We start from the raw sequence: 22624 nt of genomic DNA, 5'->3' as shown, positions 1-22624 counted from the left end.
TCTACATTAGGATGGAGAATGAAACAGTTAATTCAGAGACCATGGAAAGAAGGGTAACTTTGAAGGTATGAGGCGTGAATTGGCTAGGATAGATGGGCGAATGATACTTAAGGGGTTGACAGTGGATGGGCAATGGCAGACATTTAGAGACCGCATGGATGAACTACAACAATTGTACATCCCTGTCTGGCGTAAAAATAAAAAAGGGAAGGTGGCTCAACCGTGGCTATCAAGGGAAATCAGGGATAGTATTAAAGCCAAGGAAGTGGCATACAAATTGGCCAGAAATAGCAGCGAACCCGGGGACTGGGAGAAATTTAGAACTCAGCAGAGGAGGACAAAGGATTTGATTAGGCAGGGAAAATAAGTACGAGAGGAAGCTTGCAGGGAACATTAAGATGGACTGCAAAAGCTTCTATAGATTTGTAAAGAGAAAAAGGTTAGTAAAGACAAACATAGGTCCCCTGCAGTCAGAATCAGGGGAAGTCATAACGGGGAACAAAGAAATGGCAGACCAATTGAACAAGTACTTTGGTTCAGTATTCACTAAGGAGGATACAAACAACCTTCCGGATATAAAAGGGGTCAGAAGGTCTAGTAAGAAGGAGGAACTGAGGGAAATCCTTATTAGTCGGGAAATTGTGTTGGGGAAATTGATGGGATTGAAGGCCGATAAATCCCCAGGGCCTGATGGACTGCATCCCAGAGTACTTAAGGAGGTGGCCTTGGAAATAGCGGATGCATTGACAGTCATTTTCCAACATTCCATTGACTCTGGATCAGTTCCTATGGAGTGGAGGGTAGCCAATGTAACCCCACTTTTAAAAAAAGGAGGGAGAGAGAAAACAGGGAATTATAGACCGGTCAGCCTGACATCGGTAGTGGGTAAAATGATGAAATCAATTATTAAGGATGTCATAGCAGCGCATTTGGAAAGAGGTGACATGATAGGTCCAAGTCAGCATAGATTTGTGAAAGGGAAATCATGCTTGACAAATCTTCTGGAATTTTTTGAGGATGTTTCCAGTAGAGTGGACAAGGGAGAACCAGTTGATGTGGTGTATTTGGACTTTCAGAAGGCCTTCGACAAGGTTCCATACAAGAGATTAATGTGCAAAGTTAATGCACATGGGATTGGGGGTAGTTTGCTAACGTGGATTGAGAACTGGTTGGCAGACAGGAAGCAAAGAGTAGGAATAAATGGGTACTTTTCAGAATGGCAGGCAGTGACTAGTGGGGTACCGCAAGGTTCTGTGCTGGGACTCCAGCTGTTTACATTGTACATTAATGATTTAGACGAGGGGATTAAATGTAGTATCTCCAAATTTGCGGATGACACTAAGTTGGGTGGCAGTGTGAGCTGCGAGGAGGATGCTATGAGGCTGCAGAGTGACTTGGATAGGTTAGGTGAGTGGGCAAATGCATGGCAGATGAAGTATAATGTGGATAAATGTGAGGTTATCCACTTTGGTGGTAAAAACAGAGAGACAGACTATTATCTGAATGGTGACAGATTAGGAAAAGGGGAGGTGCAACGAGACCTGGGCGTCATGTACATCAGTCATTGAAGGTTGGCATGCAGGTACAGCAGGTGGTTAAGAAAGCAAATGGCATGTTGGCCTTCATAGCGAGGGGATTTGAGTGCAGGGGCAGTGAGGTGTTACTACAGTTGCACAGGGCCTTGGTGAGGCCACACCTGGAGTATTGTGTACAGTTTTGGTCTCCTAACTTGAGGAAGGACATTCTTGCTATTGAGGGAGTGCAGCAAAGGTTCACCAGACTGATTCCCGGGATGGCGGGACTGACATATCAAGAAAGACTGGATCAATTGGGCTTGTATTCACTGGAATTTAGAAGAATGAGAGGGGATCTCATAGAAACGTTTAAAATTCTGACAGGTTTAGACAGGTTAGATGTAGGAGGTTCCCAATGTAGGGGAAGTCCAGAACCAGGGGTTACAGTCTAAAGATAAGGGGTAAGCCATTTAGGACCAAGATGAGGAGAAACTTCTTTACCCAGAGAGTGGTGAACCTGTGGAATTCTCTACCACAGAAAGTAGTTGAGGCCAATTCACTAAATATATTCAAAAAGGAGTTAGATGTAGTCCTTACTACTAGGGGGATCAAGGGGTATGGCGAGAAAGCAGGAAGGGGGTACTGAAGTTGCATGTTCAGCTATGAACTCATTGAATGGCAGTTCAGGCTCGAAGAGCTGAATGGCCTACTCCTGCACTTATTTTCTATTTTTCTATGTTTCTATGTCACAGTGACCCACAGTCCCCTCTCCCTCAAAACAGGGACCCTCCGTCTCCTCACCCTCACCACAGGGACCTCAGTCTCCTCTCCCTCACCACAGGGACCCTCAGTCTCCTCTCCCTCACCACAGGGACCCTCAGTCTCCTCACCCTCACCACATGCAGAGACCCTCAGTCTCCTCTCCTTCACTACAGGGACCCTCAGTCCTCTCTCCGTCACCACAGAGACCCTCAGTCCCCTCTCCCTCATCACAGGGACCTTCAGTCTCCTCACCCTCACCACAGGAACCCTCAGTCTCCTCTGCCTCACCACAGGGTCCTTCAGTCCCCTCTCCATCACCACAGTGACCCTCAGTCCCCTCTCCCTCACCACAGGGACCCTCAGTCTCTTCACCCTCACCACAGGGACCCTCAGTCTCCTCTCCCTCACCATAGGGACCCTCAGTCTCCTCACCCTCATCACATGCAGAGACCCTCAGTCTCCTCTGCCTCGCAACAGGGACCCTCAATCTCCTCACCCTCACCACAGGGACCCTTAGTCTCCTCTCCCTCACCACAGGGACCATCAGTCTCCTCACCCTCATCACATGCAGAGACCCTCAGTCTCCTCTGCCTCGCGACAGGGACGCTCAGTCTCCTCACCCTCACCACAGAGACTCTCAATCTCCTCACGCATACTACAGGGACCTACAGTCTCCTCTCCCTCACCACAGGGACCCTCAATCTCCTATCCCTCACCACAGGGACCCTCAGTGCCCTCTCCCTCACCACAGGGACCCTCAGTCCCCTCTCTGTCACCACAGGGACCCTCAGTCTCCTCACCCTCACCACAGGCAGAGACCCTCAGTCTCCTCACCTTCACCACAGGAACCCTCATTAGCCTCTCTTTGAGCCAGCCTATCAGGATGGTGATAATTAAGCGCACCTTCGGGCTGGAGTGAACACTTCGCACCGGGCTGTGCAGCTCCGCAGCTCGAGTCCCGCTACCCACACGTGTAAATAACTTTTCCTGCATCTACACGGGGAAGCTTAAACAGTGATTATTCCCACATTGCAGTCGCTTCTCGGCCTTTTGGCTAAGATCAAGTGTCGTATCTATTCTTATCTCGGCCTTTTGGCTAAGATCATGCGTAACTGACCTGACAGGGGAGTAACCATGACCCCAACGTGGTTCTCCCTGGATCAGGAAGGTGGTTCTCCTATGCTTTTTGGAAATAGGAGGTGGGTGGGGTGGCTTGACCCATCCACCTCCATGGCACAAACCTGGTATTGCAGTACTTCCAGGAACGGTGCTTGGGCTCTCGGCCTTTTGGCTAAGAGCATTAGCGCAGGGTGACCCTTGATGTGTGCAAGGTGACCTCTGGCGTTTGTGATCTGACAAAGAATTGGAAAGATTGGCTACGAATTAAAAAAAAAAAAAAATTCCCACATTGCAGTAGACTTGGATCCTTTGCAAAACTTTTTACTTGTTGGATTGTTGAGCCAGCTGCTGATTATCATAAATAATAATCAATATAACAAACAGTAAGCTCCTTATTTAAATCATTGAATTGCATAATGTAAACAAAATCAATAAATAAACTTAGAAATCCATTGGAGTTTCAGACCCAACAATAACTCCTTGCGTTCCCCTTTATTAAGGAAGGTATACTTACGCTCCCAGGCATAAAATGGGTTAAGCTCCAGACCCGAAACTTATCGGACCTGTCCAGCGACCCCACCAAGGACACATAAATCTTATCAACCGTCCCAGCTTTGAAGAATTCCCCAGTGGTGAGCGTGACCTCGTAGATTACAGACATTCTGGTCCTGAGCTGCAGACAGCGCCTGTGGATGGGTGTATGCAGGCTTAATACTGAAACAGGGGGCGGGGAGGTGGGAACATGCAACCATATTTGGTATATCTCAATAGGACGCCTGCAGTGTCAACACCAAGCTAGTCTTGCCAAACAGAGAGGTGTGGGCGTTGTGTTTGTGGATTAAGTTTTGTTAAGATTGAAATCAGGCCTTAAAGGTTTATAAAGCTTACAGTACATACAATAGTACTTTTTAGGGATTTTTTCTCTCTTTTCTCTCTAACCTAGGATAGTGTTTTAAACTAGGTGGGGGAAATTATAATGTCCTGTATTAAATTTATAGCTTAACTAGCTAAACTAATTAATATAACTATAAATAATAATTGAATAAACACTTTAACATTAAATAAATGAAATAAGGCTGGACTAAGATATGGCAGGGCAGGGTGTGAGTCGGGGGTGCAGTATGTGGGAGTTTGTGGACAGCAAGACTGTCCCCAGCAAACACGTCTCCATCTCGAACCTCCCAGCTCAGAGTCATTGAGCTGCAGTGAGAGTTAGAGACACTCTGACACATGAGGGAGGGGGAGGAATTTCTGAGAGTTTTATCCAGAATACAGTCACACCCCAGAGGAAAGCACAGGTTGAGGAAGGGAGGGTGTGACTGTTAGGGAGCCGGTTAGCGGGGATTTAGGAGAGGTTGAGAAGGAGGTCCCACAGGCACTGGTCCTGTGCAACAGGTACGATGTACTCCCTCCCTGTGAGGATAAGGAGAAAAATCTGCAGAGAGAACAGTCACAATGCAGACCAAGACACCGTGGCTCATAAGCCTGAGGCAGGGAGAGCAGAATAGAAATGTGGCAGTGATAGGGGACTCTATAATTAGGGGGATAGATCGCATTCTCTGCAGCCAAGAACGAGAATTCCCAAAGAGTGTGTTGTTTACCCGGTGCCCGAGTAAAGGATATGGCAGCTGGAGAGGAACTTGGAAAGGGAGGGGGGAAATCCATTTGTCATGGGCCATGTTGGAACAAACAGCATGGGAAGGAACAGGGAGGAGGTCCTGCTGAAAGAGTATCAGGAGTTAGACTCTAAATTAAAAAAACAGTGCCTCGAAGGTGTAATGTCTGGATTATTTCCTGAGCCATGTGCAAATTGGCATAGAAGCAAACTGATCAGCAGAATTAACACGTGGCTAAAGAGCTGGTGTAGGAAAGATGGGTTCCTTTTCATGGGACACTGACACCTGTTCTGGGACAGGAAGGAGCTGTACCGATGGGACGGGCTTCACCTGAGCTGGTATGGGACCCGTGTAAAAGTAACCGTCGAAATCTCGACTCCCGATAAATGACTCAGACACCTTCAGCTGCGGCAGAAGTTTCTTTAATTTACTTTCTAGCAAGGGAAAGGTCACATTCAGTCAATGGCTAAGTGAACACCTCCGCAATGGTACAATTTCACGAGATATTTATACAGTAAAACCCAAGTTATGGCCTCTCCCTGTGTATTGGCTCTATCTCGCAGTCAGTGAATACAGATAAAGAGTTAATTACTACATCCTTGTCCTGACATGTTTTCCAGATATTTCCTTTTGTCAGGGTTATTAGTTGGCCAGCCGGCCATTACTCGATGAGAGTGTGGTAATGAGCTATTACCTGCCTTGCATTGTGACAGGATGGTCCAGTTTCCTAGTCAGTTATCTTTTTGCATCAAATGGATGAGGTCTCTACAAGAGATAATGGCTGGTGGTTTGAGTACTTTGAAAAGGGTGGGGTGGAGTGGAACTGGTGTCGTATAGACAATAGGAGAGCACCATGGGTGGTACTTGTCTTCAGCAGGACTTGTCTCCTAGCTGTCTGGTGTCTATCAGCCATTTCAAGCCAGGTTTAGCTGTTTATGCAAGCCGACTGCTTTATGCAGAAATTTCTGGAAGGACCAGGACTCCATTTTGTTTTATATTAAAAAGGGCACAAAAATACCGTGTGGTACAGCTTAGGTAAAAATACATTTCCACATTCCAACATTTTGTCCTTCACAAGGACAACTTAATCCATTCTGATCTTGTACAGTCGCTCTATTTCCATTTCCACACAAGAGCCTTCAGTAGTTGTTGCTACCATAACTCTAGCCGTGGTCTCGGTAGGTAACATGGTTTTTCCCACTCTGGCACAGCAACACTTAACCAAGACAAATAATAGATATAGGGCGAAGACTATCAGCAGGAATATGATCAAACCCTATACCACAGATCTTCCTAGGGATCCCAACACCACAAGGTGATACCGTCCTAGCCAACTGTCTGTTTATATTCTATTACCTTTTTCCTAATGCATTCAGTTAGACTGCCGACTTCTTCTGATTTATCTGGGATATACGTACAGCATTCTCCACCTATTAATGCGCATGTCCCTCCTTCCTTGGCTAGGAGATAATCTAAGGCCATACGATTTTGGAGAGCCACTGTTCGAATAGCTACCATTTCATCATTCACCACTTCAAAGGCTTGGGAAGTTGCGTTGGCTACTGATTCGACTAAGTTAGCCAGTTCCTGTAACTGCCATTCGGTTGATACTATTCCATAGGGTGGCACCATTACCTTAAATATTCCATTTAGCCATGTCAAATCCCGTTTAAATCTATGACTTCCATTGGCATCCCTTAGAGTCTTTACTGATCTGATAAGGGGTACCACATATCCTAAGTAACAGGACCCTGTCCAGTTGGCTGGTAATCATGGGTAGGCTTTATGGCCACAAATAAATTATAGGACGTCAGCTCCTGGTCCTTTCACACCATCCATACTCGAGTGGTCTCACCTTCCCACCCTTCACCTGGGGCTTTGTTATGGACCATTGTCTAGCCAACGGTTGCTATCTTTCTCCCATCAGTGGGATTAGTTGTGGCTTGCCATTTAGTCATTTGGGAACACTTGCTGCGTCCCATTTCTGGTCCTTTAGTCTCATTACTCACTAGGCATATTATACCTTCAGGATTTCCTATTCCGGGAGTAATGCTTAGGAAGGGAGGCTGACAGTTATTATTATAATTGGGCTGGTACCATCCCTGGAAGGCTGTAAGTTTATACCCTGCTGACCTCCATTCTGTTTGCTCCTTCGTTTCTGTCACCTTGATTAGGTTTGTCTTATTTTGCACTATCAACCATTCTACCATTTCTGATTCGTTAAAGGGGACAGATCTCAGGGGAATACCCCCTTCGGAGTGCACAGGTACATGGGAACATATCCAACAACTCAACAAGTTTCTTTCTTGAGCATACTTATGACTCAGTGCATAAATACGTTTACTTGCAGTTCCCTTCGGTGGCGTGTCTGTACCCCGGTATAATCAATAAGGCAAAGTAAAACCCTGTCAAGCCCAGCACCATCAGTCCCCATAGTCCATACAGTTCCTTATTCAGTCTTCCTTTTTCTGTTCCTCTGGTTCCTTCTTCCCTTCCTCCTGGTCGGGTGCCCTTTTGCAATGGGACGCATGGATCCATGTTGGTCTTTCCTTTACCTTGATTGCAGTATTAGTCGCCAGCAAGACCTGGTATGGTCCTTCAAATCTTGGCTGTAGACTGCTTTTTCTTTTAAAGATTTTGATGCAAACGAATTCCCCGGGCTCTAGGTTATGACACTTCCCTTCCGCTGGCTTGACTTGAGCTTCCTTTACCTGTGAATGAAAGCGGGAAATACATTTTGTTAGTGCAATACAATAATTCAACATATTTTCCTCCATTTTGTGGATGTCCATTTGTTTTGCAGTAAATGGTGCTGTAAAAGGTAGTTGTTGGGGACGTCCCATAACTATCTCATGCAGTGACAGGCCTGTTGTTCTGTTGGTTGTAGATCGCATTACCATCAAAGCTAAGGGCAGCAGTTCTGTCCATTTCAGTCCAGTGTCATTGCATAATTTTGCCAGCTTATTTTTAAGCATTCCATTATATCTTTCAACAAGTCCAGCTGATTGTGGATGATAACTTCAATGAAAACGTTGATTAATCTGTAAAGCTTTACACATTTCTCTTATAACAGTTCCCGTGAAATGTGACCCGTTGTCGCTAGAAAGCTTAGCAGGGATTCCGAAGCGCGGTACGATTTCTTTTAACAAACATTTAGCAACAGTAGTGGCATCGGCCTTTTTACATGGAAAGGCTTCAATCCATCTAGAGAACACATCTACAATAACTAATACGTACTTGAATCCCATACACATAGGTAATTCAATAAAATCCATTTGTAAATGTACAAAAGGCCCGACTGGATTTAGGTGGGAGGCAGATTCTACTTTTTCCGTCTTACCCGGATTCATTGTCTGACAGGTAACACAATTTTCACAGATTTGTTTTGCAATTGCCAAAATACCTGGTGCGTACCAAGTTGCCAAAATATAATCTGCCATCCCCTCTCTGCCTGCATGTGTGAATGTATGAACACATCGGGCAATCCATGGAAGTAAGGATTTGGGCGCCACCACGCGGCCGTCGTGATGAACCCATATTCCTTCTGGATTTTTATAACATTGATCCTTTGTCCAGGTCACCACCTCTTCCATACTGGCCTGTGTCTGAAAGGTCAGCACGTCATTAATAGTGGGTGGCGGGTCTGAGCAATTATTTTTCCTTAGTGGGAACAATGACACCTGCATCCCCCCTTTTGACAGAGCTGCTGACTTAGCTGCATTATCAGCTCTGGCGTTCCCAAGTGCCACCTCATTCGACTGGCCTGTATGTGCTTGGCATTTGATAATGGCAAGTTTCAAGGGGCATTGAATGGCTCGCAGGAGATTTTCCACTTGTTGATAGTGGTTCCTGAAGAAGTCAGGTACCTGCGAAACTTCCAAATTTGTCCATAGCCATATGATGCCCCAAAAGCATACCTGGAGATGGTGTAGATATTAACTGTTTGTCCTTTAGCCAAAATACAGGCTCGAGTTAACGCAAACAATTCGGCTTGTTGGGCTGAAAAGGAGTCTGGAAGAGAGGCTGTTTTGACAACATTAAACTGGGTTACAATTGCATAAGCCACTCTAGTTTGGCCCCTATCATTTTGTAAGGCTGATCCGTCAACATAGTACACTAGATCAGGGTTACACATTGGTACATCTGTTAAATTGATATGTGGTTTAGTCACTAATTCGGTTACCATTTCACATGAATGGGGTTCGCCGGCTTCTTCCGTGGGGAGTAGAGTGGCTGGATTTAAGGTAGTACATCTTTTAATCATAAGGTTCGGATTTGATAACGGTTCGACTTCATACTTAGTGGTTCTTGTAGAAGTTAGGTGTGGGGTGGCACATTTAGTAAGTAAAATCTCGACAGTGTGTGGGATGTATAGAATGGTCTGATGATTTAGAGTTATTGTCTGAGCCTGTTGCATAGCATAATAAGCTGCTGCCAACAAAGGAAGACATCCTGGTAGTCCGCGTGCCACTGGGTCTAGTTGGGTACTGAAATACACTATCGGTCGCTGCCTGTCCCCATGTAACTGAGTCAAAACAGATTGTGCAAAACCCGACTTGTGATGAACAAATAAGTTGAATGGCTTAGTGTAATCTGGTAATCCCAAGGCAGGTGCTGAAGTGAGGGACTGTTTAAGACTCCGGAAAGCATTCCGGGACACCTCATTCCAAATCAACTTTTCTGGTAGTGCAGGCATGGACATGTCTATCAGTGGTCTAATGATCTCGGAATAACTCATAACCCATTGCCGGCAGTATCCTGTCATGCCGAGGAGGCGTTTCATTTCTCTCTTGGTTACTGGTAGTGGGGCAGAGCAGATTGCTTTTACTCGGCCTTGTGTCAATTGTCTCGTATCTCTGACCAATTTGTGTCCTAGATATTGAACCTTTTCTGAGACAAATTGTAACTTTGCCTTTGACACCTTGTGTCCTTTCGAGGCCAGGGCTTTTAATAACACAAGGGAGTCCGTTTCGCAGGCCAATTTGGAGGGTGAGGCGAGCAATAAGTCACCAACATACTGCACAAGTGTAGAACCTGCTGGTAAAATTACATCTTCCAATCCCTCTTTAGGCATTGTGAGAATATAGTAGGGCTTTCGGTAAATCCCTGCGGGAGTCTTGTCCACGTATATTGGCGTCCTTTATACGTGAAGGCAAACAGGAATTGAGACTCTGGGTGAATGGGTATTGAGAACAATGCTGAACACAGATCAATCACTATGTAATACGTTGAGGATGCCGGAATACTGGCAAGTATAATTGCCAGGTTGGGTACCTCCGGATAAGTTGGGAATACAGAATGATTCACAGCTCGTAGGTCTTGGACAAATCTCCATTTGTCACTATTGGGCTTCTGCACCGGAAAGATCAGTGTGTTACACGGACTTCTAGTTGGGACGATTATTCCCTGGGCCAGCAGAGACTTAATGACTGGCTCGATACCTTGTTCTGCGGCTGGAGACAAGGGGTATTAGGGCTTCTTGGGGAGTGGGGCGGTTGAATTGATCGCTACCTTATATGGTTGTGCGGTGAGCATCTTTCCTACTTCATTAGCGTGTGTAGACCATAGTTGCTCTGGAACCTTAGCAAGACGTTCTGCTGTGCTTTGTTGTAATGGGAAGCTAGTGACTGAAAGCATCCTTTCTTCTAAGACAGCATCGAAATATATTTTCCCATTCAACTTGACAGAATAGCCTCCCCCCCTTTCATGTTGCCCCAAAGTTCCATTAAGTGTGTGCCATTCCTCTTGTACTGGGGATCCTTGCATTCTTTTAACTATTCGTCCTAAATCCTGGGGTTTATGTGTGCCTGCAACCACAAGGGTGCAGTGTGGAACGCTCCCTTTAACCCTAAACAAACTCTGACTGTGGGAGGATAATTCAACCCCTGCCGCTATCCCTTCAGGTCCGATAAAAATTTGTTCAATCATCAATTGATGTTTCTGGTGCAGGAATGGTTGATAAAAGATTTGTGCTGTAGTGTCTGATCCCGTGTTGTCACAATATGCTGTGCAGTGTAATGTTTCGTGCCAATTTCCCAAGGTTTGAGATTTGAGGTAGGCTGTGATTAACCTTGTCACACACCAATATGAACCAACCAAATCGGATAGAGTTTTGCTTAGTGTGGGGTCCAAATTTTTCCAGGCATACAATATGGGAGTTGTGGGTTGAAGTAGTGGATATGCGCCACATTTATCTATGGGGACTCGAACCTCCAGACCAGCTGGGGAACAGAGGATCGCGGCACTCATTTTACACAATAGGTCACATCCACACAGATTTACTGGAACTTCATCAGACAGTAGGAATGAATGACTATCTTCGTAATCTTCTAATTGTACATTAATAGGGTTGGAGAAAAACATTTGCTGTGCATTTCCAGATAGTCCAATCACTGAGGTTTGGTTAGTGGAAGTGGGAATTCCCCTCGTATCCTCCCTTGAAAGGACCGAATAGGTGGCACCAGTATCCACTAGGAATGGGATATCCTTTCCTTGTATTCGTATTTTTACTTCAGGTTCTCTTATGGCATTTAACGAAACGACGGGTAGCTGTTTGTTTGCAGCACTTGGGTCTGGGATTGGGCGTCATTGATCATTATACAGGCAATTTGGTTGTTGGCCAAATTGCTTTTGGTCCAAATGGATTTTGAACAGAGAAGTTAGTCTGAGGTCTAGCATGCATCTGGACTTGGGTCGCATACAGGTTAGGTCCTGGAGGGGGAGGAGGTGGTCTATTACCTGCCTGTTGAGTCCAATCATAATTTGGTTGTTGCTGTTTTGACGGGCAATTTCTAGCCCAGTGTCCAGTCTGACCACAATTGTAACACGTATCATATTGTTCCCGCCCTGCACCTCCGCTCCCTCTTTCCCTGAAATTTCCTCCTCTGCCTCGCCCTCTTCCTCTACCCTGGGGGGGGGGGGGGCCGTAGGACGGTGTCACCGTGGTGGGTGTTGTTGGAGCTGCTTGTTCTACAAACACGGTGACCTTGCTTTTAGATTCTCTATTTCGCTCTTGTATGTCCTTTAACATAGATGCAACCTTGGATAGCGATTCCTGTCGCCATCCGAGACAAACTAGTTTAAAGGGATCTCTGAGTTCGGGTCGTAGCCCATTTACTACGGCGCTGATCATGGGAGATTCTACCTCCTCTATTTTCATGCCTGCACATTGGTTCATGATCTCTCGCATTCTTTCTACATAATCCTCAACATCCTCCTCCTTTCTTTGTGTAGTTTCCATAATTTTGGACCAATTCGTTTTCCTTGGGAACACCAAATGTAAGGCTTCCCAACATCTTTCCCAGAACCCCTCTCCTGGCTTCGTGCTGGGATCTGCATTGGGAGCCTCTCGATGGGTTTTAAAATTTGTGAATTTTATCTCAAGTTCGGCAAATTTCGTGTCCTTTAACCAAGCTTTCAGTAAGATTTGACCATCTAATATACTGGGTTCGTGGCACAAGATGATCACTTTTAACTGGTCTATGGCCTTTTCAATACAGGTTTTAGGGTCTGCCAATCCTTCCACAATTATTCTTAACTCACTTGGTGACCATGGTCGATAAATAGGAATCGGAGCCCCCTGAGGGAGTGGACTGGGGAAAAGTCTTACTGGGAATGCAGATTATGATGGCTCCAGGGCACTGGGCCCTTGTCCACGGGTAAGACTTCGCGTGCCACCTGCAGGGCCTTCATGGTATTGATTTCCTTGTGACGGATCTACTTCTCCTGTAGCCGCACCTGCATTGTTGGGAGCGGGTGTTACCCCGTTTCCCTGTGCTCCGGCCCGAGGATCGTCTCCTCCCTGTTGGCCTGGAGCGTCCACCGGGCGTGGAACATACAGTGGTGGTCGATGGCTGTAGGGAGTCCAATCCTCATCCCAATCCTCATCCTCATCTTTTTCCCAACCCTTAGGGGCACTTGGTGAGTGTGCCTTTGTCTCTTTAGCAACCATAACGGATGGGTGTTTGTTATGTCGAGGGCGATTCACCTGCTCTACCCGTTCATCCCCCTGCTTTCTCCCTCTAGTACACTGCTTGCTAACCCTTAGGCTCTTCTCGTGTCGTTCCTCAGCTTCCCTTTTCCCATCTCCAAACGCCGACCAATTCACTTTCTTTTTACCTCTTCTACCTGGGTCTCTGTCTATAAGGCATTCTTCTAGACATGTTATTCTCTCTAAATTAAATGAACCATCGGGTGGAAATGGCCTGTTTTCACCCTTAGTCCACTTTACCCATTCTCTTAGGTGGTCAATTGAAGACTGACCACAATTCTGGAGCATGAAATGGGCTGGGTCCCTTTTGGTGGTGGTTTACTTGCTCCAGCACCCATTCTGGATGATTAAGATTTTCCACAGATTCTGATCTCACAATCCTTTCGGCCAACCGAGTTCTCCACGCCCACTTCTCCTGGCCATTACGTGGCCTGAAAAGGCTCTTAATTCGTGCTCGGTCTGGGTGTGTGAGAGATGTTGGCAAGAACCAACCGTAGTTGATCAATCAGTTACTGTTTCTTCTCTTAATTAATCCTTGTTTTTCCAAATCACAATTTTCCCTAGTGACTCTTCCCGTTTCTCTAATTACAATGTCGCATAAAGATATTGCACACAACAGTATAACAAGGACAACTAGGACAAACAACATTCATGCGAGTATACAAATCATAACCTTAAACTCTATCTAAACAAATAATCAATTCTCAGTCTGCGTTGTACGCCACTACAGACCGAGTCCTTAACTTATCCTAATAAAACTTATAAAACTTATAAAATTTATGGTCCCATTACCTTAACTCTTATCACATAAGAACCTTCGACTGATTAGCGCTTTTTTTTCCCCTAATCTTATCACATAAGAACCTTCGATCGACTAGCGCTCTTTTTACCTTTTCCTACTGAAACCTTCCCCAGGCTGCTTCAAGATATTTCCAGAACCAGATCTCTTCTGCCTGCAAGCTGAGAAAGAAATGATCATAAAAAAATAACTTTAGCTTTTAAATGTCAAGTCTCGTAGGTTGCAGTACCTCCCCTGTGGACAACAGATTACATATGCGATTCAACAGTGAAGAAACCTCTTGTGAGCAAAAGGCTCACCTTGTTTTGGCCACTGAAGCCTTTCACTGGAGAGGCACTATGCCTGTATCCGTTTTACTCACAGGGCAGAGTGTATGCATCTCGATGGAACCTCCAAAAAGTAACTGTCAAAATCTCGACTCCCGATAAACGACTCAGACACCTTCAGCTCCGGCAGAAGTTTCTTTAATTTACTTGCTAGCAAGGGAAAGGTCACATTCAGTCAATGGCTAAGTGAACACCTCCGCAATGGTACAATTTCACGAGATATTTATACAGTAAAACCCAAGTTATGGCCTCTCCCTGTGTATTGGCTCTGTCTCGCAGTCAGTGAATACAGATAAAGAGTTAATTACTACATCCTTGTCCTGACATGTTTTCCAGATATTTCCTTTTGTCAGGGTTATTAGTTGGCCAGCCGGCCATTACTTGATGAGAGTGTGGTAATGAGCTATTACCTGCCTTGCATTGTGTCAGGATGGTCCAGTTTCCTGGTCAGTTATCTTTTTGCATCAAATGGATGAGGTCTCTACAAGAGATAAAGGCTGGTGGTTTGAGTACTTTGAAAAGGGTGGGGTGGAGTGGAACTGGTGTCGTATAGACAATAGGAGAGCACCATGGGTGGTACTTGTCTTCAGCAGGACTTGTCTCCCAGCTGCCTGGTGGCTATCAGCCATTTCAAGCCAGGTTTAGCTGTTTATGCAAGCCGACTGCTTTATGCAGAAATTTCTGGAAGGACCAGGACTCCATTTTGTTTTATATTAAAAAGGGCACAAAAATACCGTGTGGTACAGCTTAGATAAAAATACATTTCCACACCGTGTCCTAGCGGAAAGGGTATAGGGAGATGGCAAAGGCTTTAAATTAGTATGATGGGGGAGGGGGGAGGTATCTACACGAAACGCAACCAGACTAAATATAAACAAAACAGGAAAAGAGTGCATAGGGAAAAAATAAAGTAAAGGAGGACATTGATGGCCTGGGAATAAATAGAGTTATAGAACAGGAGTCTAAAAAGATGGTTAAACATAAGCGAGAGGAAATCCTGTAAAACTGTCTGTACAGCAATGCACAAAGTGTCAGTAATAATACAGGGGAGCTGGAGGCAATCATGCATTGGGATTACTGAGACATGGCTACAAAAAATTAGGATTGGGAACTAAACATTGCAGGCTGTAATATATTCAGAAAAGATAGAGAGGGGAAAGGGGGAGGTGGAGAAGCTGTACTTATTAGGGATAACATAATGGCAGTAATAATAATAACTTTTATTTTTATAGCGCCTTTATCATAGTAAAACGTCCCAAGGGGCTTCACAACAATTTTACAACACGTTAGATATTGACCATTGAGTGAGAGAAATAGCGGGAGAAGGACGTGTAAAAGGAGTTTAAAGGCTCGGCAGCCAAAATGCGCACGCAGATAGTCAGGCGACAAAAATGGGGAAAAAAATTCTAATTACATTGTAAATAATACAATAAGGAGTATACAATAGTAAAATCAGTATAATAAAGATTAATTATAATGAAAAAGTTAAATATATAGAAAAAATTGATGCAGCTATCAGCAAGACAAAAATAGAATCCATATGGATAGAGATAAAAAATAATAAAGGAGCGAGTGGTCGATCTATGGAACAGGCTCCCGACCAAAATGGTGCAATCAGTTTGTATTGATTCATTCAAATGCAAAATAGATTGATTTATTTCAGAAATAACATTTTGAGATCCAGTATCTGAGTGATTTGAGACATGACGTGTGGTGAGAGTAGCTTGCTCGGGAGGAACAGGTGATTTTGGACCTCTGAGTCCCAAAGCTTTTTACCTCTGCGGGGGAGGGAGGGGGGTTTCCTCATGTCATGTCTGGGTCTGTTGTAGTTTCATTGTTAGAGATTGATCGCTGTGAGTAGTCAATAACTCCATTATCGTTGTATCATGTAACTACCAGGATGGTGGAAGATGAACGAAATGGACCGTGGTATTTTTCGGTCTAGAAATTCCTATGTTGCTATAAAATATTGGAACAAGGAAATACTAGTAAAGGCACCCACTCTACCTAACATTTAGGATTATGTGACAATTGAGTCGAATAATCTTCAGTATGACAGTGCCATCCAAGGCAGTGGGCTGTTGCCGTCCATTTTGACAATGTTGCAGTGTTCATGGTGAATGGCATATTCGTGTCCTGTCAATTCCTGTTACATCTTATATATTCTCGCTCCAGGTATCCCAACATCATTCTGCACTAAAGCAGATTTCACCAAGTATCTGACCATGGTCATATTCACCTGTTCTGGCCAGCACGCTGCAGTAAATTCTGGACAGGTAACCTTGTATTTACAACAGTAACAACTTGTATTTATATAAAGTATTAACATAGTAAAATGTCCCAAGGCGCTTCAAAGGAGTGTTGAGCCACATAAGGAGAAAATCTTGGTCAAAGAGGTCGGTTTTAAGGAGCGTATTAAAAGAGAGGCGGAAAGGTTTAGGGAGGGAATTCCGGAGCTTAGGGCCTTGGCAGCTGAAGGTACGGCCACCAATGGTTGAGCGATGGAAATCAGGGATGTTCAAGAAGCCAGAATTAGAGGTGCACAGACATCTCGGGGGATTATGGGGCTGGAGGAGATTACAGAGATAGGGAGGGGGTAAGGCCATGGAGGGGTTTGTAAACAAGGGTGGTAACAGAAATAAACCTACGTACTCAACAGAAAGCACTGAATTGTGGGCAGTGAACTTGTAAATTCCTGGATTCTTTTACCTCAATCTGGTTCAGTAAAATTACTGAGTCGAATACCTCTTGTGCTTTGAACAAAGCAGTCTTTATTACCGGCCAGTAAGACCTATCCGACAGAAGATATACCCTCTGGATAGAGCGTACACACTCCCTACGGATAGGTGAAGTTACATCGTAAAGCGTTAACAGTTATACAGTTTTGAAATCAGATAACAAAATACAAATGGATTGACAGTCTAATTTCAGCCACTCATTAGTCAATCTATATGAGATGTTTTTCTTGAAAGCTCAAGTATTGCCTCTAAATGTTCCAATCTAGTGGTGTGATTATTAACTGAGACCTTGCAATTCTGCAGATTTATTTTATGTTACAATTAGTTGTCATTGGCAGGAGTAGTGACTTGAAACCTTGAGACAGACTGTTAGCTATGCTGATGTTGCACTATTTGCAATCTGACATTCTCCCAGCTATTCTTCCATGGCTTATACATTTTCATATATCCCGTTTACTTTACTGTCCTTAATTCCATATATTCCGTTCAGATATCCACAAACTGACACTGCACAAACACCATCCTTGCAATACAAAAAAACGCAAACACAATCTACAATTTGCAGGCTTTCACAATCCAAGCTTGATGTCACCAAACTGCGATTTCTCTACTGATTGCCTCCTCGATCCTGCTTTATGTTAACCTTGCTCGGGACCTGCATTGTGGGACTCAAAAGCCAATAGATAAATAATTCTATTCATGCGTGTATGGAATTCTAAACAAATTCACATACAGCAGAAAATGTGTTTGGTTCACATATCAGCTAATTATGACTCAAGTTTCATTTTTTATTTGTTCTGGGATGTGGGCGTCGCTGGCAAGGCCAACCTTTATTGCTCTTCCCTAATTGCGCTGAGAAGGTGGTGGTGATCCGCTGCAGTCCGTGTAGTGACGGTAGCAGTTTGCTTCAATCGAGTGGCTCGCTGGGCCATTTCAGAGGGCAGTTAAGAGTCAACCGCATTGCACACTTTGTCAGAATACAGAAACTTCTGCTTCTTGCAGGTATTATCAACTTAAACCAGTAACCGCATGTGGCATAAATTCCGTTTTTGCTTATCAGTCTCAGGAAGAAACCAGCTGATAAGCTAAATAAGGTTGTTCAAAATGAGCGATCTACACATCCTGATAGAAGCTGTGGTATGTTTTGATCTCATCCAATCACACGATGCCTGCTTTTAAAAGAATGATACTTGCCAAGCATCGCATGTATGTGTGGGCACAGAGATGGTCTCCCAGCACCTGCACCAGATGGAAAGGATGTTGGAATCCCTAGCCTATTCGGTACCATAGAGGAAGACTGGGGTGTGAGACAGCTCCAAGCACATCTCCAGGTGATACCCCAGGCACAAGGGCCCAAAGATCAGTCAGTGCATTCATCATGGATGTGAATACTGCAGCTATTGTAGAAAGTGATCTCTTTAAGGTTCCGAGCTCATGGGGCTGGGATACAGGCCTGCAGACTTTGCGGCTTTCTGGGTCGGACTGCAACATTCTGCACCCACCCTGACATCTGGTAGAAAATCCGACATGCAGGCACCTGGTGCGATGGGCATAGACCTGATGAGAGACGTTTCTGGCTTGATGGGTGAGGGCCTGGGGGGATGGGAGAGGATCTGGGGGGAGGAATCAGGACCTGTGGGGATGGTGGGGACCTGCGGGGATGAGAGAGGACCTTCGGGGAGGGTGGGGACCTTTTTAATTTTTTTATTCATTCACGGGAGGTGGGCATCGCTGGCAAGGCCCAGATTTATTGCCCATCCCTAATCGCCCTTGAAAAGGTGGCAGTGAGCTGCCTTCTTGAACCACTGCAGTCCGTGTGGTGAAGGTGCTGCCACAGTGCTGGTGGGTAGGGAGTTTCAGGATTGTGGCGTAGCGATGATATATGTTCAAGTCAGGATGTGTGTGACTTGGAGGAGAATTTGAAAGTATGGATGTTCCCATGTGCCTGCTGCCCTTGGCCTTCTAGAGGTCGTGGGTTTGGGAGGTGCTATCAAAGAATCCTTGATGAGTTGCTCCAGTGCATCGTGTAGATGGTGCACATTGCGCTGGTGGTGGAGGGTGTGAATGTTTAAGGCGGATGGGGTGCCGATCAAGCGGGCTGCTTTGTCCTGGATGGTGTTGTGGGCGCAGAATACCCGACCTCTGACCCGCTCTTGTAGGCACAGTATTTATGTGGCTGGCTCAGTTAAGGTTCTGGTCATTGGTGACTCCCGAGCTGCTGCTGGTGGGGAATCTGACGATAGTAATGCCATTGAATGTCAATGGGAGGTGATTAGATTCTGTTGTTGGAGATGGTCATTGTCTGATAATTGAGTGGTGCAAAAGTTACTTGCCATCTTTCAACCTCAGACTGGATGTTGCTGCATGCGGACACAAACTGCTTCATTATCTGAGGTACTGCGATTGGAACTGAACACTGTGCAATCATCAGCAAACTGCCCCACTTCTGACCCTATGATGGAGGGAAGGTCATTGATGAAGCAGCTGAAGATGGTTGGTACTAGGACACTGCCCTGAGGAACACCTGCTGCGATTTCCTAGGGCTGAGATGATTGACCACCATCTTCGTTTTCAGCTAGGTATGACTCCAGCAGCAGAGATTTTTCCCTGATTCCCACTGACTTCAGTTTTACTAGGGCTCTTTGCTGCCAATGTCGCGGGCAGTCACTCTCAACTCACCTCTGGAATTCAGCTGTCTATGTTTAACCAAGGCTGTAATGAGGTCTGGAGTTGAATGGTCCAACTAAGCATCGGTGAGCAGGTTATTGGCGAGTAAGTGCCGCTTGATAGCACTGTCGACGACACCTTCCATCACCTTGCTGATGATTGAGAGTAGACTGCTAGGGCGGCAATAGCCGGATTGGATTTACCCTTTTTTTGGACAGGAAGTACCTGGACTCTCGACTCTCCAGCCAGGGGAAATAATCCCTCAGCATCTATCCTGTCAATCACCCTCATAATCGTGTATGTTTCATTGAGATCATCTCATTCTTCTAAACTCCAGAGTATAGGCCCAATCTACTCAATCTCTCCTCATAGGACAACTCTCTCATCCCAGGAATCAATCTGGTGAACCTTTGTTGCACTTCCTTAGATAAGGAGACCAAAACTGTACACAGTACTCCAGGTGTGGTCTCACCAAGGGGCCCTGTGAAATTGTAGCAAGACTTCCTTACTCTTGTACACCAACCCCCTTGCAATAAAGGCCAACATGCCATTTGCCTTCCTAATTGCTTGCTGTAACCGCATGCTAACTCTATTTCTTGTACAAGGACGCCTGAATCTCTCTGAACACCATTTAATAGTTTCTCACCATTTAAAAACTATTCTATTTTCCTATTCTTTCTATCAAAGTGAATAACCTCACATTTCCCCACATTATACTCCCATCTGCCAACTTACTGCCCACTCTAACCTGTCTATATCCCTTTGCAGGCTCTTTGTGTCGTCCTCACGGCTTACTGTCCCACCTAGCTTTGTATCATCAACAAATTTGGATACATCACACTCAGTCCCTTCATCTAAGTCATTAATCTAGATTGTAAATAGTTGAGGCCCCAGCACTGATCCCTGCGGTACCCCACTATTTACAGCCTGTCAACCTGAAAATGACCCTACTCTCTGTTTTCTGGTAGCAGCTGTAAAGTGGCAGAATGAATTAACGCAGTTATCAGACACGCATGTAGTAAAGGCAGTGTGGGTTAATGGGGGGATTTTAACTTTCATGTAGATTGGGATAAGCAGATGAGCTCATATCAGAAAGGTAGCAAATTTCTTGTGTGTGTTCAGGACAGTTTTTTGCAACAATATGTCCTAGAACTAACAAGGGGGCAAGCCATGTTATATTTAATAATGAGTAATGAGCCAGATTTAGTTAACAGTGTAACGGTGCGTGAACATTTATCGAATAGTGATCATAATATGATCGAGTTTAATACGGTGTTCAGAGGGACCTGAATCACTGAGAGTTAAGATGCAGGTATAGCAAGCAATTAACAAAGAAAATGGTATGTTGTCCTTTATTACAATAAGAGTAAAGATGTATTACTGCAATTATATCGGGCCCTGGTGAGACCACACCTGGAGTATTGTGTAGTTTTGGTCTCCTTACCCAAGGAAGGATATACTTGCCATAGAGGGAGTGCAACGAAATGGACCGTGGTATTTTTCGGTCTTGAAATTCCTATGTTGCTATAAAATATTGGAACAGGGAAATACTAGTAAAGGCACCCACTCTACCTAACATTTAGGATTATGTGACAATTGAGTCGAATAATCTTCAGTATGACAGTGCCATCCAAGGCAGTGGGCTGTTGCCGTCCATTTTGACAATGTTGCAGTGTTCATGGTGAATGGCATATTCGTGTCCTGTCAATTCCTGTTACATCTTATATATTCTCGCTCCAGGTATCCCAACATCATTCTGCACTAAAACAGATCTCACCAAGTATCTGACCATGGTCATATTCACCTGCTCTGGCCAGCACGCTGCAGTAAATTCTGGACAGGTAACCTTGTATTTACAACAGTAACAACTTGTATTTATATAAAGTATTAACATAGTAAAATGTCCCAAGGCGCTTCACAGGAGTGTTGAGCCACATAAGGAGAAAATCTTGGTCAAAGAGGTAGGTTTTAAGGAGCGTCTTAAAAGAGAGGCGGAGAGGTTTAGGGAGGGAATTCCGGAGCTTAGGGCCTTGGCAGCTGAAGGTACGGCCACCAATGGTTGAGCGATGGAAATCAGGGATGTTCAAGAGACCAGAATTAGAGGAGCACAGACATCTCGGGGGATTGTGGGGCTGGAGGAGATTACAGAGATAGGGAGGGGGTAAGGCCATGGAGGAGTTTGTAAACAAGGGTGGTAACAGAAATAAACCTATGTACTCAACAGAAAGCACTGAATTGTGGGCAGTGAACTGACACTGCACAAACACCATCCTTACAATACAAGAAAACGCGAACACAATCTACAATTTGCAGGATTTCACAATCCAAGCTTGATGTCACCTATTGATTGCCTCCTCTCTCCTGCTTTATGTTAACCTTGCTCGGGACCTGCACTGTGGGACTCAAAAGCCAATAGATAAATAATTCCATTCATGTGTGTATGGAATTCTAAACAAATTCACATACAGCAGAAAATGTGTTTGGTTCACATATCAGCTAATTATGACTCAAGTTTCATTTTTTATTTGTTCTGGGATGTGGGCGTCGCTGGCAAGGCCAACCTTTATTGCCCTGAGAAGGTGGTGGTGAACCGCTACAGTCCGTGTAGTGAAGTTAGCGGTTTGCTACAACCGAGTGGCTCGCTGGGCCATTTCAGAGGGCAGTTAAGAGTCAATCGCATTGCACACTTTGTCAGAATACAGAAACTTCTGCTTCTTGCACATTTATACAGGTATTATCAACTTAAACCAGTAACCGCATGTGGCATAAATTCCGTTTTTGCTTATCAGTCTCAGGAAGAAACCAGCTGATAAGCTAAATAAGGTCGTTCAAAATGAGTGATCTACACATCCTGATAGAAGCTGTGGTATGTTTTGATCTCATCCAATCGCACGATGCCTGCTTTTAAAAGAATGATACTTGCCAAGCATCGCATGTATGTGTGGGCACAGGGATGGTCTCCCAGCACCTGCACCAGATGGAAAGGATGTTGGAATCCCTAGCCTATTCGGTACCATAGAGGAAGACTGGGGTGTGAGACAGCTCCAAGCACATCTCCAGGTGATACCCCAGGCACAAGGGCCCAAAGACCAG

At 44.9% G+C, this 22624-nt stretch overlaps 1 long non-coding RNA gene and 1 pseudogene across 3 annotated transcripts in view; both read left to right on the top strand.

Moving 5' to 3' along the window:
• Positions 1 to 22624, top strand: part of LOC139232681 (uncharacterized) — a 106932-nt gene that overhangs the window by 70168 nt on the left and 14140 nt on the right. The window lies entirely within an intron of this gene.
• On the top strand, positions 3311 to 3554 carry LOC139233275 (U2 spliceosomal RNA; annotated as a pseudogene).

This window comes from Pristiophorus japonicus, chromosome 20, assembly GCF_044704955.1.
Source record: "Pristiophorus japonicus isolate sPriJap1 chromosome 20, sPriJap1.hap1, whole genome shotgun sequence".
Lineage (NCBI taxonomy): Eukaryota > Metazoa > Chordata > Chondrichthyes > Pristiophoridae > Pristiophorus > Pristiophorus japonicus.
Note: the sequence above shows the minus strand (reverse complement) of the source record. Positions and strands in the feature narration are given on the sequence as shown.